A 10,154-nucleotide genomic window follows, 5' to 3' on the forward strand; every position below is an offset into this window, starting at 1 on the left:
AACAGGGATTAAGATTTTGAGCCCATGTGGGACAGGGATAGTGTCCAGCCCAGTGCTTAGGACAGTGCCTGGCACATAGTAAGAGCTTAACAAATACCACCATTATTATTATTATTGTCATCATTCAATAGCATTTATTGAGTACTTTCTGGGTGCAGAACAGTGGAAACGACACACTCTCTGCCTCTGAGGAGCTGGCGATCTAGTAGAAACAAGCAGAAGGTGAAAAAGACAAGAGCAAGATTCATGAATGGCCTCTTTAAAAAAGTCTGACCTGATTAGCTTGTATAATAAGCATAGCATTGTAGGTAACACTTACTTAGCACTGTATTTAGCACTGTACTTAGCACTTACTTAGCACTGTATCCAGCACCTCGTTTATTTTCTCATACCTGTAAGCTCCTTGTGGACAGGGAATGTGTCTGTTTATTGTTGCATTGTACTCTCCCAAGCACTTGGTACAGTGCTCCGCACACAGTAAGCATCCGATAAATTCAATTGAATGAATGAAAGAGCTAAACAAATACCATAAAAAACCCCAAAGCTCTGAAGATCTCATCTCCCCCATCATTTTCCAAAGCCACCTCAAGCGAAATGGAGGGTTGAAGTGTCAGGAGTTTGGCTCCACGGGGCCCTCCCAGAATCATCTGCTGCGAGCTACCCACCACATGCTTGGGTTCCTCTTCTATCCGCCATGATTGAAACTGCCAAAGTAATTTACAGTCTTCGTGGAAAACAAACCGTATCCTTTCTGCCAGGGAGAAATGCCCATATGCTTTAGTTATTCCATTTCATCATGGTTTGGGTTTCTCCTCTTGGGGCTAAAGCGTCTCCCTCAGCTGTGCAGTGTGAAGTGACGATTACTCCAAAATGCCTACTCTGAAGGCTCACACACTTGGCCTGAAGCCCCGGACTTCTGTCATCCTCTTCACTAGTGCTTCCAAGAACTAGGAACAGTCTGTGAGAACACACTGACCTCGAAGGAGACTCTTCCAGTGAGGGTGTGCATTGTCTGGGGGAATATGGTGGGCTGGAGATGTTGGTTCTGGATGAGGTTGTAAGAACCAGCCACCATGTCAACACCCACACACCCTGCTCCAAACCCCATAGGGAAAGCCTGGATATCTGTTCCCCTTTGGCCGTGGCCCTTGGAGAGAGAGGGAAGTCTGAACAAACCCCAGGGAACCTGGAAACATTTATGGACTTCTCTAGATGCTTGGATCAATGGTCCAGTTCAGTCTAGGTTCTCCAAGGACACTTTGGCTTTGCTGTAGGAAAACACCCAGCAGATTGTCTCCAAAAGAGCTGTGATGAGGTTTTAGGTCCAAAGGCACAGGGTAATGAGTGAAGAAAAAGAGATGTCCCTTATGATTTATTTGTTTATATATATTTAGAAAACTAACAATAATAGTAACAACAGTGATGCTGGATTATTAATATAATAATAATGGTGGCATTTGTTAAGCGCTTACTATATGCCAAGCACCGTTCTAAGTGCTGGGGGGATACAAGGTAATCAGGTTGTCCCACATGGGGCTCACAGGCTTCATCCCCATTTTCCAGATGAGGTAACTGAGGCCCAGAGAAGTTAAGCGATTTGCCCAAAATCACACAGCATACATGTGGCAGAGCCCAGATTAGTACCCATGATTTCTGACTCCCAAGCCCGGGCTCTTTCCACTGAGCCATGCTGCTTCTCTGATAATATGATAATACAAAGTAATACAAATGATTTATTTATATTAATATCTATCTCACACTCTACACTGTAAGCTCCTTGGGGGCAAGAAACATGTCTGTTGAACTCTCCCAAGCACCCTGCATACAGTAAGCTCTTAATAATAATAATGGTATGTGTTAAATACTTCCTATGTGCCAGGCACTGTTCCAAGTACTGGGGTAGATACAAGATAATCGGGTTGGACACAGTCCCTATCCCACATAGGGCTTTCAGTCTTAATCCATGTTTTACAGATGAGGGAACTGAGGCACCTGCTGTTTGAGAACGTAGATCAAAATTCCTTGTACTGGCACCAAAGAAACCACATCCATCATGAATGGAGTTGAGAGGTTGAATCTCTTTGGCCTTGTCTTTAAAATGTTCTAGTCTGTAAGCTCCTTCAGGGCAGGGATCACTGCAGGGAAACAGTGTGGCTCAGTGGAAAAAGCATGGGCTTTGGAGTCAGAGATCATGGGTTCAAATCCAGGCTCCGCCAATTGCCAGCTGTGTGACTTTGGGCAAGTCACTTAACTTCTCTGTGCCTCAGTTGCCTCATCTGTAAAATGGGGATTAAGACTGTGAGCCCCCCTTGGGACAATCTGATCACCTTGTAACCGCCCCAGCGCTTAAGAACAGTGCTTTGCACATAATGCTTAATAAATGCCATTATTATTATTATTATTTATTATGTCTACCAATGCTATTGGACTGTACTCTTCCAAGCTCTACATGCCATAAGCACTCAGTAAATGCCACTGATTGATGGGTTGATTAACTGATTCTTCTTTGGATGGCTTGACTTGCCTTTGATTTACCCTTTCTTGGGAATTGATATCTCCTTGAAAGTCACCCAAGGCTTAGCTTCTGTTTCTTGTGATCTCAGTAGTTCACCAAACTGCTGTGGAGGCATCCCAATCGAAACATTTACAGACACTTCCCAAGTGCCAAAGAGAGTCAATCGATCAAATGTCACAGTTTGGGCTGAGGTAGCATCATGTTCCCTTATACTTGCTTTCCAATGGAACAGAGTGATGGTGTTACAAGTCCATTAGCTGAACATTTGCTCAATAAGAGGTCACCTACAGAATTAGCCTGAACGGATCTCTCCAAGACCCAGATTCCATTCCAGAGGTTTAAGAACCTTCCAGATCTGGCAGGGCATCAGTGCAGTATCAGCTGTGATGTTAGGCACACTCCTTTCTGTGGTGTGATTTCTCTTCCCAAGTTTAAAGCAGGGAACCCTCAGATGCTTTCTATTTCCACTTGAGAACTCATAAATTTATGAGATTGCTCTTAATGCACCACGAAGGCAGTGATCCTCTCTCTCGATTTGACCTCCCAAATGAAAGTGTGACCATTCAATCCATCATATTTATTGAGTGCTTAATGCGTGCTGAACACGGTACTAAGCGCTTGGGAGAGTACAATATAACAATTTAACAAAGTTGGTAGACACACTCCCTGCACACAGTTCTCCCCGCTTCTAGACTGTGAGCCCCTTGTTGGGTAGGTATTGTCTCTATCTGTTGCTGAATTGTACTTTCCAAGCACTCAGTACAGTGCTCCGCACACAGTAAGTGATCAATAAATATGATTTAATGAATGAATGAGGTTACAGTCTAGAAGAGTGACCTGTTCTTTATGGTTATCAGTCTCCTTCTTACCAGTTTATCTTAGTGTTTCAAGATCAGTGTCTCATCATTCAGAGCTGAACTCAAAAGGAAAGAACTTACCTCTTGGTCTCAGGACCTCATGTTAATGTTGAAGAGCGAGGCCCAGTGGATAGAGCACGGGACCTGGAATTCAGAAGGACTTAGGTTCTAATTTCAGCTCTGCCACTTCTCAGCTGTGGAAAAGCTTAAACATAGGAAAGAGGGAGCCAGCCAGTGGAGAATTTTCAAGTCACTGCTTTTGATTAATTTGAGAAGTAACGGGTAATCATGGGAGAATTTGGAAGAGGGGAGTGATGTGTTCCAAACTACATTTTAGAAAGGGGATTCGTGTGTCTGCATGAAAAATACAGAGAGAAGGGAAGCAGTGTGGCCTAATGGAAAGAGCATGGCCCCAAGGGTCAGAGAACCTGGATCTGCCACTTACCTGCCCTGTGACCGTGGGCAAGCCATTTAACATCTCCTTGCCTCAGTTTCATCATTTGTAAACTGGGAATAAAATGGCTTTCCTCCTTTCCTGCTATATGGGGAGCCCCATGTGGGACAGGGACTGTATCTGAGCTGATTGTTTTGGATCTACCCCAGTGCTTAGTATAATAATAATAGTAATAATAATGGCAGTTATTAAGTGCTTACTATGTGCAAAGCACTGTTCTAAGTGCTGGGGAGGTTACAAGGTGATGAGGTTGTCCCACGGGGGGCTCACAGTCAATCCTCATTTTACAGATGAGGTAACTGGGGCACAGAGAAGTGAAGTGACTTGCCCAAAGTCACACAGCTGACAATTGGTGGAGCCAGGATTTGAACCAATGACCACTGACTCCAAAGCCCATGCTCTTTCCACTGAGCACGCTGCTTCTCTAAGTATAGTGCTTGGCATACAGAAAGTGCTTTATAAATATTAATATTATTTTTATTATAATTGCTATTATGCAGGCTGTCATCGGGGAGACCAAGAAGAAGGCTGTTACAGTAATCCAACTAGGAGGTGATGAGAATTTGACAGGGTGGTGGTAGAAAGGGTGAAGATGAAAGGATGGGTCTATCAAATCTTACTAAAGAAGAACTGGCAGTACTTCGGGGCAAACTGAATTTGGAAAGTAAGTGAGAGAGAAACTTATGTGCTGGGAGAAAATGTCTCCACATGTATTATTCCTTCCAGCATTCATTTCATAGCTAGTGTAGATTTTTTGGAAAGAAAAATATTCTTTCAAAATAAGCCAGGCAGCCTTCACTTCGGGCTTACGCCTCAGGGAATCTACGGTATTTCTAGAATGGTTTTAATCTAGGTCCTAGACCACAGGCCTTTGTTTTTAACCATGAGCCTCTATGTGAAAACTACAGGATTCTTCTTTTAAGGAACTGGTCTAATCCAAACTGGTACAAAATATTTAATGGTTCATTTTAGGTCTTTTTCTTTTCCTTTTCTTTCCCAAAGAAATCTGTCTCATTCCTTTTTGGGTCTCCCTTTGGCATTCGATAATTTTCAGCACTGGCCCCTCCCCATTGGAAAGGCATCAGATTGAATTTCTGCTAAAAAAATGTCTTCAAAAATCTCAGTTTGCCAATGGGTTTTACCAGGGCCTAAAATGGATTATTCTAGATTTGCCTTTGTCATTTCTGGTCCTGCTTCAAAGGTTCCTCATCTAACAGGAAGAAGACATGAAAATTTTTGGAACTTTGAAAGGCTTAGAAAAGTGACAAAGCTGGATTTGATTCCATTGACATCTTGAAGCGTCTTATTCCCCAAAGTCTTGTTCCACCAGAAGGGCATAAAGGAAAGGATTAAAATGGACGTGTGGAGAGAAAGAAGGTTTCAAAGGAGATCAGAAATCTCTTGTCTTCTATGGGAAATCACCTCAGCACTCCTGTTGGGCTCTGTAAAAAAAGTGAGTCATTAGAATGTAAAGTCCTCAAGGACAGAGTCCACGTCTGTAACTCTATAAGCTCCTTATGGGCAGAGATTTGCTCTACCAACTCTATTGTGTTGTACTCTCTCAATAATTTCATTCATTCATTCAATCGTATTTATTGAGTGCTTACTGTGTGCAGAGCACTGTACTAAGTGCTTGGGGGAAGTACAAGTTGGCAATATATAGAGACGGTCCTTACCCAACAGTGGGCTCACAGTCTAGAAGGGGGAGACAGACAACAAAACAAAGCATACTAACAAAATAGAATAAATAGAATAGTAAATATGTACAAGTAAGTAGAGTAATACATTTGTACAAACATATATACAAGTGCTGTGGGGAGGGGAAGGAGGTAGGGCGGGGGGGATGGGGAGGGGGAGGAAGGGGAGAGGAAGGAGGGGGCTCAGTCTGGTGAGCCCCAGATAATAATTTAGTGCAATGCTCTGAACCCAGTAAGAACTCAATGAATACTATTGATTGACTAACTGGTACCTGTATATATATATTTATTACTCTATTTATTTTACTTGTACATATTTATTCTATTTATTTTATTTTGTTAATATGTTTTGTTTTGTTTTCTGTCTCCCCCTTCTAAACTGTGATCCCGCTGTTGGGTAGGGCCCATCTCTATATGTTGCCAACTTGTACTTCCCAAGCGCTTAGTACAGCGCTCTGCACACAGTAAGTGCTCAATAAATACAATTGAATGAATGAATGAATTGAATGCTCCCAAGTGCTTAGTACTGTAATACTAATAATAATGTTTGTTAAGCACTTACTATGTGCCAAGAGCTGGGGTAGATAAAAGAGAAGTAGATCAGAATCCTGGTTCCACTTGGACCTCTCCATCCAAGGGAGAAGGAGAACAGGTATTTGTTCAGGGGAGGAAACTAAGGCACGGGGAAGTTGTGACTTGTCCAAGATCACACAGTAGGCAAGTGGCACATTTGGGATTAGAACCCAAGTCTCCCAACTCCCAGGCCTGCGTTCTTTCCACTGGACCACGCTACATCCAATAATGAATGATGAATGAGCACATAAATCTTAATGTGACCATTATTGTGCTTGGCAGTTCATGGACTCAACTGTGGGCAGGGAATGTGTCTGTTTATTGTTACATTGTACGCTCCCAAGCATTTAGTACAGTGCTCCGCACACAAGAAGAGCTCAATAAATATGAATGATTAACTGATAAACACAATCTTTGTGTGTCCTTCAAATCACCACAGGAAAAACAAAAAATTCCTCAGCCTTTCAGGCCTACCCAAGCTGAACAGACCACCCTTCGGCTCACGTGTTGCCACTTGGATTGGATTATTCCGGAGCTGTGCAGCTCCTAGTTGTTTTGTTTAGATTGTGCTGGCAGATTTAGGATCTGGTCTCTCAAACTCTATCCTTCAATCTTTACAGCTCTGCATCTCCGATGCATCGATTGCTGGTATGTGGGCCTTCTGACAGGTAGGCTAAACTAAAAACCAGAATCCCTGTCAGTCCTTGAGTCACGTGACTTGAAATAGTCTCATCAGACTGCGTCCAGTCAGCCAAACGGCAGTCTTGGCTGATGCGGTGAGGTCCTAATTTTATAGCTCCGACGGCTAAGATTTATCATCCTAACCTGATCGCATAGCCTTCTGGTGAATTTATGCTGCTAATGAAGGCGCTTCAAGAACATGGGGGGAGTCTTCTTTGAAGGAATCTGCTTTCTCAAGATCTTCTCCTTGAATCTTGGATTTCTCCCTACTGGGGCTTTTCCAGCCACCAATCTGTTCAATGCATTTGGAATGAGCAACTGCTTCCAGAGAGAAACGCCCTCCATCTGAGAGTTAGTCAAAAACATGATATCCTATTAAATCACTTTATTGTCTCCAGCCTCCTCAGCTCTTCATTCTACCAGAGCTTCTCAGCTAGAATTAATCAATGATAAAGCAGTGTGAACTAATGGAAAGAACACAGGCTTGGGAGTCAGAGGACCTGGGTTTTAATCCTGATTCTGCCGCTGGCCTGCTGTGTGACTTTGGATAAGCCACTTAATTTTTCTGTGCCTCAATTTCCACTTCTATGAAATGGAAATTCAATGCTTATTCTCCCTCTCCCTTAATCCTTGAAGCCCATCTGGGACAGGGACTGTGTCTGTCCTGATTATCTTATTTTTTTTTTGTATTTGTTAAGTGTGTACTATGTGCCAAGCACTGTTCTAAATACCAGGTTATCAGGTTGTCCCAGGTGGGGCTCAAAGTCTTTAATCCCATTTTAAAGATGAGGTAACTGAGGCACAGAGAAGTTAAGTGACTTGCCCAAAGTCACACAGCTGACAAGTGGCGAAGCCGGGATTAGAACCCATGACCTCTGACTCCCAAGCCCGTGCTCTTTCCACTGAGCTATGCTGCTTCTCTAAAACAATAGTGGTATTATATCTACTCCAGTGCTTAGCACATGGTAAGCACTTAACAAATACCATTATCATCAACCCCCTTCTAGACTGTGAGCCTGTTGTTGTGTAGGGACCATTTCTACATGTTGCCGATTTGTACTTCCCAAGCGCTTAGTACAGTGCTCTGCACACAGTAAGCACTCAATAAGTACAATTGAATGAATGAATCAGTAATATTTATTCATTCCTCACTGTAGGCAGAGCACTCTACTAAGCATCTGAGAGAGTACAGTAGAGCTCCTGGAGCTTACAATCTAATGGAAAAATTTACAATCCAAGAGTTGCCTATTATTTCTTGACAAAATTGTTCCAGTTCGATGAAATTATCTATAAACAGTGAGCCTCCTGAGGACCAAGGATTTTGTCTAATTTTCATCCCAAAACATATTCTGCCCAAATTTAGCATAGTGATTTTCCCACTGTAGGTTTTTAATCAGTACTTGTGCTACTTCTAAGGGGGATGACATTAGCTCAGCTCTCTGTCACTAAATGATCAATCAATCTATCACTGGTATTTATTGAATACTTACTACTGTGTGCAGAGTGTTGAACTAAATACTTGGAAGAGTACAACAGAACAGGGAAACAGCGTGGCCTAGGGGGTAGAGCATGAACCTGGGAGTCAATTCAGGAACACATGACTATTTTTTTCTAAATCGCCTGGCCCAGCCTATAAAAATAACAGTAATAATAATAACGATGGTTAAGCACTTACTCTCTGCCAGACACTTTACTAAGCACTGGGATACAAGGAAATCAAGTTAGAGGCAGTCCCTGTGCCATGTGGGATCCACAGTCTCCATCCCCACTTTACAGATGAGGTAACTGAGACACAGAGAAGTGAAGTGACTTGCCCAGGGTCACACAGCAGACAAGTGGAGGAGCCAGGATTAGAACCCATGATCTTCTGACTCCTAGGCCTGGGCTGTAACCACAATGCCGCACTGCGTCTGGCACTCTCCAGATTCATTCATTCATTCATTCAATTGTATTTATTGAGTGCTTACTGTGTGCACAGCACAGTACTAAGCACTTGGAAAGTACAAGTCGGCAACGTATAGAGAAGGTCCCTACCCAGTCTGTCATCCTATCCCAACTGGATTACTGCATCAGCCTCCTCTGTGATCTCCCAACCTCCTGTCTCTCCCCACTTCAGTCTATACTTCACGCTGCTGCCCGGCTCATCTTTGTGCAGAAATGCTCTGGGCATGTTACTCCACTCCTCAAAAATCTCCAGTGGCTGCCTGTCAATGAATCAAGCAAAAACTCCTCACTCTCGGCTTCAAGGCTGTCCATCACCTCTCCCCCTCCTACCTCACCTCCCTTCTCTCCTTCTCCAGCCCAGCCCGCACCCTCCGCTCCTCTGCCACCGCTAACCTCCTCACTGTACCTCGTTCTCGCCTGTCCCACCATCAACCCCCAGCCCATGTCCTCCCCCGGGCCTGGAATGCCCTCCCTCCACACATCCGCCAAGCTAGCTCTCTTCCTCCCTTCAAAGCAACGGGGCTGTTTGGCCAGTTCTCCAAAGGAATGTGATAATAATAATAATGGTATTTGTTAAGTGCTTACAATGTGCCAAACACTGTTCTAAACGCTGGGGGGAGGGGGGTTCAAGGTAATCGGGTTGTCCTCACACTTTTAATCACCTCCTCAAAAGTCTCCAGTTACCAATTCTGTTGCACTGGACTCTCCCAAATACTTAGTTCAGTGCATTGCACATAGTAAGTGCTCAATTAATATCTCTGATTGAATGATTACTATAATAATAATGGCATTTATTAAGTGCTTACTATGTACAAAGCACTGTTCTAAGCGCTGGGGAGGTTACAAGGTGATCAGGTTGTCCCACGGGAGGCCTCACAGTCTTGATTCCCATTTTACAGATGAGGTAAGTGAGGCACAGAGAAGTTAAGTGATTTGCCCAAAGTCACACAGCTGACAATTGGCGGAGTTGGGATTTGAACCCATGACCTTTGACTCCAAAGTCCGTGCTCTTTTCCACTGAGCCACGCTACTTCTCCACTCCTTCTCCTAAGAAACCAAAATGCCCTGTCTATTGACTTCAAGACTCTCCCTCTGCTGGGTCCCTCTTGTTTATCAGACCGATTCTCCATTATATACCCCAGCTCATGATCTTCCCCGCTGCCCAGCTAACCTTCTGTGATTAATCCCCTCTTCTATCCTCTCACTAGCCCACCAGCTCTTTGGTAACTTGATAAAGCTCCCCGGCACAACAAGACTAGGGAATGGAAAAATCGGAGACCCTCTCCATCATCCAGAAAGACACGCCCACATGGACGTCCCGACATAATGGAAGTTTCTAAGAGAAACTTCAAGGAAGATACGCAGTAGGTGGCTTCTTAAACCTCTTCCTGATCTGCAGAGCTCTCCGTCCATAGAGATTGAGCTAATGTGCC

This window comes from Tachyglossus aculeatus, chromosome 19 (genome assembly GCF_015852505.1).
Source record: "Tachyglossus aculeatus isolate mTacAcu1 chromosome 19, mTacAcu1.pri, whole genome shotgun sequence".
Classification (NCBI taxonomy): Eukaryota; Metazoa; Chordata; class Mammalia; order Monotremata; family Tachyglossidae; genus Tachyglossus; species Tachyglossus aculeatus.